The 7,576-nt window shown below is 39.2% G+C and overlaps 1 pseudogene; it reads right to left on the bottom strand.

The window, feature by feature from the left end:
• Window positions 1–329: 329 nt before the first annotated feature.
• Window positions 330–7,287, bottom strand: LOC122145012 (annotated as a pseudogene).
• Window positions 7,288–7,576: the final 289 nt, after the last annotated feature.

The following is a 7,576-nucleotide window of genomic DNA, read 5'->3' as shown; positions in this document are numbered from 1 at the left end:
ATTGCTGATTTTATCTTTTTTTTTTATAAAAAGACACTGACTCTTTTGCTAATTTTTGGGGAGATAAATCTGGGAAAAGAAAAGGGATGTATATATATATATATATATATATATATATATATATTATCTTCCTCGATAAGTGCATTACATTTGAAAATGCAGTGGCATAACAATTTTATAGTATACAATAGAAAATGGATTGATGTGACTCTTGTAAAGTTGACAAAAGGATGATGTACTGAACATTCACGACAATAAGAGCTGATGTGTTGTAGTGATGTACTGAGAATGGTGATTGACAGTCCAGTACAGTGTGATCAGGTACACAGTCAAGACACCTGTTGGATCTTGTTGGGGCCAGTAAAGTTTTGGAGCGCCTCCCTTGATCTATCTAAAGGAGACACGTAGATGTACAGAAACATCATTTTTGGACAACAAAATATATGTTGCATTTTATGTCAGGGACCATGTGACTACCTGTAATCAGGGGACATCCATGGAAATTAAAAATTCTGATGTTGGCACAGTTTGCAGAACAGCAGTCACTGCCACATCAGTCAAATTGCGACATCGTATCATCTGTAACTCCTGTAACAGAAAATAATTAATTAAAAATAATAATACAATATTAAAATTGTCTTAATGAAGAAAAATAAATAAATTAAATCAGTATGCAATACCTTTAGGCTACGTGAACAAACTCCATTTCTTGAGTCCAATGACCGCTTGATCAGTTACCTTTAAATAGAGTGAAGCCGCAGAAGTAGTATTTGGTGAAAATAATAAACATCAATGTGTGCAAGCAAAATGTTCGCAATTTATCAAAACAGGTAGAGCAGCATTATGATTTTTGTATATACACTACTCATCAAAGGTTTGGAATAAATCTAATTTTTTATGTTTTTGAAAAGAAGTCTCTTAAGAATTTATTTGCTCAAAAAATACTGTAAAAAAAAAAAAAAACAGTAACACTGTGAAATATTATTACAATCTAAAATAGCTGTTTCTATTTTAATATATTTTTAAAAATATGATTAATTCCTGTGATGGCAAAGCTTATTTCAGCAGCAATTACTACAGCCCTCAGCGAGTATTCTTATATGCCTATTTTTCTTTTTCAAAAAATATTAAAAAAGTCATAATTATTCCAAACGTTTGAGCACTAGTGTACTGTATATGCTACATTTAAATGACCTCTGTCCCAGAGAAAGTAAATGCTGTGCAGCATCCTGCAGTTGTCTCCCCAGCTCCAGCAGAACTTTGTCACTGAAGGCGGTGCAGCCACGCAGGGAAATCACTTCTAAACCTTTGCAGTGTCGCGCCAGAGCCTGAATCCCCTGAATCTGTCACGTCCGTGCCGCCCGTGAGATCAACTACCTGAAGCTAAGGGGCACCGGGAGGGATGCCGCCACCTCTACACCTGAGCAAGAAGAAAGAGAAATCAAGCAATACGTTGATGTCTTGAACAATTTAATATTTGACCAACAGTGCACTCGATATCAAATTGTCAGTCTAAAATTTATGTTTGGGTGTTCAGATTCTAAGATAAAGGGGAAAACGAGTAATAACGAGGGCCTTACGGTGTTATTATAAGTCAAGTAATACAGTGCACGTTTCTTTTAGTGCCATATATTGATTTAAGAAGAACATTTCTACTCAATACCTTCAGAAGTGATATCTGCACAGCCTCTTAACAGGATTGGCCCTCAGCTGTAGGCAGTAGATTTTGTTGAAGCGCAGAGTCGGACAACCTTGCAGTGGTCTGCAGATCCATTGTGTGAGTTCCATTGTGCAACGACGCTGAAACACCCCAAACACTCACATGAGCACTGGAGATGATCCTCACAAATGCTCCGGCGGATAGGGTACGTGTTACCTGGCTGATGTTGGAGTCGGTGACCGTGGCAATAAAGACACCATTATCCGCAATAATCTGTCTTTAACGGCAGCAGGCAACATCTGTAATCTCATACTCCTGTGCACCTGAGCAACACTAAAGCGCACCTGTGTGCGGAGAAACATGTCATTTAAAAGATCTGGGATTCATGCTACAAAACGAACAGAATGAAGTACTGTCAACAGCGTTACACGCTCATCTAGTAACAGCACTATAAATTAGGTTACCTCACAAGCTCATCAGAGAATCTATGGTAGCCATGATTTGATCGGTTTCATTCATTGCCTGTTTAACCACGTTTCTACGGCTAACTGCGATGATATCATATGTAATTATGCGTTCATGTTTCTTTCCCACGTATTTGACCACAGCGTCAAATTTCAAAATCGTTATCTCCTTGTTTTGGTTTTCTCTCATTCGCGGAGTAATATCAGAGTGGGCGGGTCTCATTTATAGTCAAGACGTCTTCTTAAGCGACCAACACACTCGTTTCTTTTAATTTTTATGCACTCTTTTTGTTTTATGTATACGTATTTTCTATTCTAAATTCGATTTTTGCGTTTATTCTTGTTGGGGAAAGTTTTAATATTATCTTTTAAATTAATTTACAAAAGCGGTGTAACAACGCAGAGCCTCACAACAAAGTGTGTCTCGAAATTTATGCACTTTCCCGCTCACTCTCAATTTTGTTCTCGGAGTTACTATGACAATAATGTTTACACTTGTTTTATCGCTGTCTGCAAGGGACTCAATAGTTAAACGGAACTTAAAAAACCAGGAAGCAAAATTCGATTATGTTGCAACCAGGTTTTTTATTTTAAAAAATTATAAAAAACAAAAATAGATTTTTTTTTTTTTACAAACCAGTGGGAATCCAAATAATAGTACCACAATATACATAACATGGACAAACTATTTCTTGAAAAGGTAAAGTCTAAAACTTGGTTAATAGCAGCTGTTGAACTCGAAACCTGAGGTGCAAATTGATGCAGTTAGACTTATACTACAAAATAATCAAGTTCAATGTAACACAGTATTGGTAACACTTGAATTTTGCATGCTGTTAGATTCATCCTTCACAGGAATTAAAACACTGGACAAAAATAGCCATTTGCTCAAATTTAATAGAAAAATCGAGCTCTTATCACTGGAAGTCAAGTTCGGCTTGAAGGCAATAAACTTCGTTTTTGATATTGTCTTCTTGAACTTCTTGGAAGAGGCGACATGAACCGGAGGACATCGTGGATTGGATGGAGTGAGTGTGGCGTTTTCTTCGAACGGGCTGAACCTCCAAACTAACTGCAGATAAACAAGTAAAAAGCCATTTTGATTGATGTCGAACTAACTGCCAAAAACAAAGTTATGTTGATGGGCAGATACAGGACTCAAATGTCAGACAAGACACCCTGTTGACTTGTTTTTTTACCCTCCATTGATACTTATTTTCATTACTCAGTATTCAAAAGTGGTACACTGCAACTTTTACTCTAGCCTATAAAAGGGGCCTAATACAATTGTGTTACATTTCAAATGAAATATTATGTCCAGTACCTTTGGTTGGCACCAGGGCTCAGTTTTCAGATCCTTTTAGCTTTTTTTTTCTAGGCCTGACATCCCTAAAGAAAAAAGGAACAGAATGTTTAAAGAGGATAAATTAGGTACAAACGCAAAAATATATATATATATAATTGTATTACTAAATATTTTTTCAGCAGGTTACCATTTGCGCGTACTTTGTGACGTGTCGCCTTGAGCGCAATTAGGTTCAAGCTTCCATCTTCAAGTTAACAGACCTCTGGCAATACTCTGAATTCCAAAGCAGGACCCTAATCCACTGGCATCACAAACAGTGTTTCCCAAACTTCCTATTTACTTTTTTTCTCAACGTTCTCAGGTGAATGAAATAATGTGGTTGGCACACGCTTCCCTCTTATGATATATTGGATTCAGTAGACATTTGGGTGTTGCATCTAACATATCCGCTTTGCGGTTATTTTTTCTTCAAAGCCAAATGGGTGTCACTCTTCCCAAAGAGCACTTGGGTCGGATGAGTAGTTTTCTGACTGAGGTATAGAAAAGTCCATTTTTTTCCGAGTCCAAAAACGGAAGGCAGGGGAAGACTTTTATGCTGACCATGTTTTGGCAGGATTTTTTTTTTAATTTTTATTTTTGATGGCTTGTTTTTTTTTTAGTGTTCGCCTCTCTCTTTCTGCTTGCTCCCTCATCTCTCGGTCCTCTTTTCTCTCTCCGTCCTTTTCTTCTCCTCTCTCTCTTCGATTCTCCCTGCTAACCCATAAGCATCTTCATATTGTGTTTCCACACATTTGTTTGAGCGTCGTCCGTGTCTTGAATCTCTGGTGAGAGATTATAGTGAATTGACCGTTTTTTGGGTGTTCTTCCACAACTTACTTTCTCTTTGTATCTTTTAATTTCGCTTTTTATTTTGTTCTTTTTTTCAGAAGATGACCCCTCCAGTGCAAGCTATCACTGTATTAGTGCTTGCCTCTTCTAAATCAGAGCCGGGGGGTCTTGGTCAATCTCATTCATAAGATGCCATGTTGGCTGGCAAAAACATTCTGTGGGCGCTTTCATTCTTTTCTGCTTTCTGAAGTGTCAGTCTCTACCGTACTGACCTCTTCAGAACTTGAAATGTCCTCTTGCCTGGTCTGTAGAGGATAGTGCAGACATGGGTAGTCATCATCAGAACGTGTCTGTGGGCTTTCAGACTAGTTCTGTTCTTTCAAGAGCAGCCAGTATCCATTTTCACACCGGTTCACATTCACCTGGCCTGTCTGGTTTAGTCTGCACCTCTAACGTGTGCTTGTGGCCCTCATTTTTAATCTCTTCTCTCCATTCAGTCTTTTATCTGGCAAGTGCAAACTGAGCCATTTCCACATGTCTAACGTTTGAAACCTTTTAGCCAGAAAACAGTAAGCCTCCACAGCGTTCCCCACCAGAACTTTGAATCCGTGGATCTTTCAACTCTTTTGGCTTCACACCTTTTAGGAGCACGTCTTTTCCAACTTGAGTTCCATGGAATTGATATTTGCCCACTTGTCTTCAGTGGAAATATTGACCGCAATGATCTTTTTCTGCAAGTCTTTTGTTCTTCCATTTTTCACTGGCAAAACAAAGCTCAGCCTTATCATGTGGTAAGAACATTGATCTTTAAGTCGAGTTTAACTGTTCATTCTTGCTCCGTTCCTCTTCACATGTTCCAGGACGTTCGGACTAGGTTTTGGATCAGTCTCGCATCTCACTTCTAATCTGGGAGAAACCTAGTCAATTTCAGGCATTCTTACACTGGACTTACAATTGTATTTGAGATGGTTCTGCGATCACAGGATAAGTTTCGGTGGACTTTCACAGAGAACTTTGGTCGTTGATCCACAGTCAGCCTTGGACTTCCAGCTCTACAGTTTCTTCCAAACCTACCCATGTTTAGCTGTTCTTTGTTGATTACGGTGTATTGGGGGGAATTCAAAAGCAGCCTTGTGTATGTCTCTGGTGGTGCCGCAATTGTCTTTATCTTCATTCATTTGACCAGCAAAGCATTGCTTAGCCCCTTCATAAGGGGCGAAATTAATAGTATACAAGCTGAAGTGTCCAACTTGACAGTCTCCTCTTTCATTCATTTGCACAGGAAGTTCTTGACTTTGTTTTGGATCAATGTCACATCTCACATACTTATCTGCAGTAGACTCTCGTAATTTCAGGCATTTCTTCATCTGATTGCACTTGAGATGGTTCTGTAAGCACAGGATGAAGTGTCCAGTGGACTTACGCCAGCCAATTGGACTGGCTGATCCATCAGTCAACACTGGACTTTTGTCTCCATTAAAAAAATGCTTATTAAGACTCAATGTTGCAGTTGAGGTTTGATGCTTGTTTTTAAAAAGGTCAGATTTTCCAGTTTGGTGTTTTCCCACTGCCCTAACCAGATGTGTTATTGCGATCAGTGGATTTACTATATTTGATTGGCAATTGGTTTGTTTCACAACCACTGGTGGTGTGGCAGTGTCTTTATCTTGCATGAACTGATCAGCAAAAGCAATGCATAGCCACTTTGTGAGAAAGAACATTAATCCTAATAGGTGGTGAAGCATGCATCTCATCAACGCCCTCTTCATTCATTTGCACAGGTAGTTCTTGACTGGGTTTTGATCAGTCTCACATTTCACAGACTCACTAGAGAGTAAACACTCAATTTCAGGCATTTCTTCATCGGATTCATTTTGCATTTGAGATGGTCCTGCGAGCACAGGATAAAGTTTTTGGGGGACTTGCATAGTCAAAATGGCTGGTTGATCCATCAGCCAATGCTGGACTTTCTTTGGTTTGACTGCAAACAGGGTCATCCAGCCTTAATGTTGCAGTCTTTGGTGTTCACAGCAATGTCTTTATTTTCAGCAAAGTACTGTTTAGCCACTTCCTGAGTGAAAAGGGCTCTCCAGCATAACAGAAGATGAAGCATGTCATCTCAACAATCATCTCTTCATTCGCTTCTACAGAAAGCTCTTTTACAAGGTTTTGGAACAGTCTCTTATCTCACAGCCTTATCAAAGTCACTATTAAGGTATCATTCTCACTGGATCTATTTTGCGCTTGGAGTTAATGGAACAAACCTCACAGGACTAGGTGATAAGTGGACTTGAGTGATCACTTTGGCTGGATGATTCATCAGATCAACATGGGACTTTTGGCTCCAACAGCGATTACAAAAAGTGTTGTGCTGTTTTGATGTTCTTAGATAACTGTTTATGCTTTCTTTTTAAAACCACTGGGTTTTCCAGTGGAGTTTTTGATACTTTAACTAAAACATCCTAGCTTTCCAATGTCCTCTGGATTTGTGTCATGCCCTTCCCAGCTGGATTAACATTATTTGGTTGACAACTGAGTTTGTTGTTCATTAAGCTTCAGAGAGAACTTATCAATCACTGGGTGGAGACCAGGCATTCAGGGGAACAGGAGATTTTTCTACAACTCTCATCGCTTCTACTTTTCTCCAAGGACATGTGTTCTTCTTTGTACTTTTGTCTGTAATTTCCGCTGCACCCTGATTACGCTCAGCTAAAGATGGCTATATAGGGAGCTGATAGCAATGTCCTTAGAAAATGTGGATGCTGGATATTTGGTCTTCTCCTTTAGCCTCTGCCTGCTTGCTTGTTCTTCTTGTTGATATTGTGTCAAGTACTCTGGGTAAAGTTCAACAAAAGGCATGCTTATTAGCTTGTCTAGTAATGCAGCAATGACTTTTTGTTCTATCAACTTAGTATTTGGCTTATACATCTTTACCTGATCTCCTTTGCATTCATGTGTGCACAAAGTTCTTGACTCTGTTTTGGCAAGGTCTCACATCTCACGTTCTTACTGGGGGACAGCACAGCCATTGTTATGCATTTTTTCTCCACTGAATCCAACTTGCATTTGAGAAGATAACTCCATCACCTGTTCTTCTTGTAACCACATGAATGGGCTTTGGTGAAGATCGCCAGACAGTCATCACTTTGACCCAGTTGATTTGGGCGACACAACACTTTTGGCTCCAACATCGTTACAAAATTGGTCATCCAAACTGGGCGTTCCAGTGGGGACACCTTGCTTATCCAAATCACTTCACAACAGTAACTTCCATAGCCTCAAGGAGAATTTAGCCAATAATTGGTTGACTATTGTTGG

This window comes from Cyprinus carpio, unplaced genomic scaffold, assembly GCF_018340385.1.
Source record: "Cyprinus carpio isolate SPL01 unplaced genomic scaffold, ASM1834038v1 S000006823, whole genome shotgun sequence".
Classification (NCBI taxonomy): Eukaryota; Metazoa; Chordata; class Actinopteri; order Cypriniformes; family Cyprinidae; genus Cyprinus; species Cyprinus carpio.
This window is presented reverse-complemented; position numbering and strand designations above follow the sequence as displayed.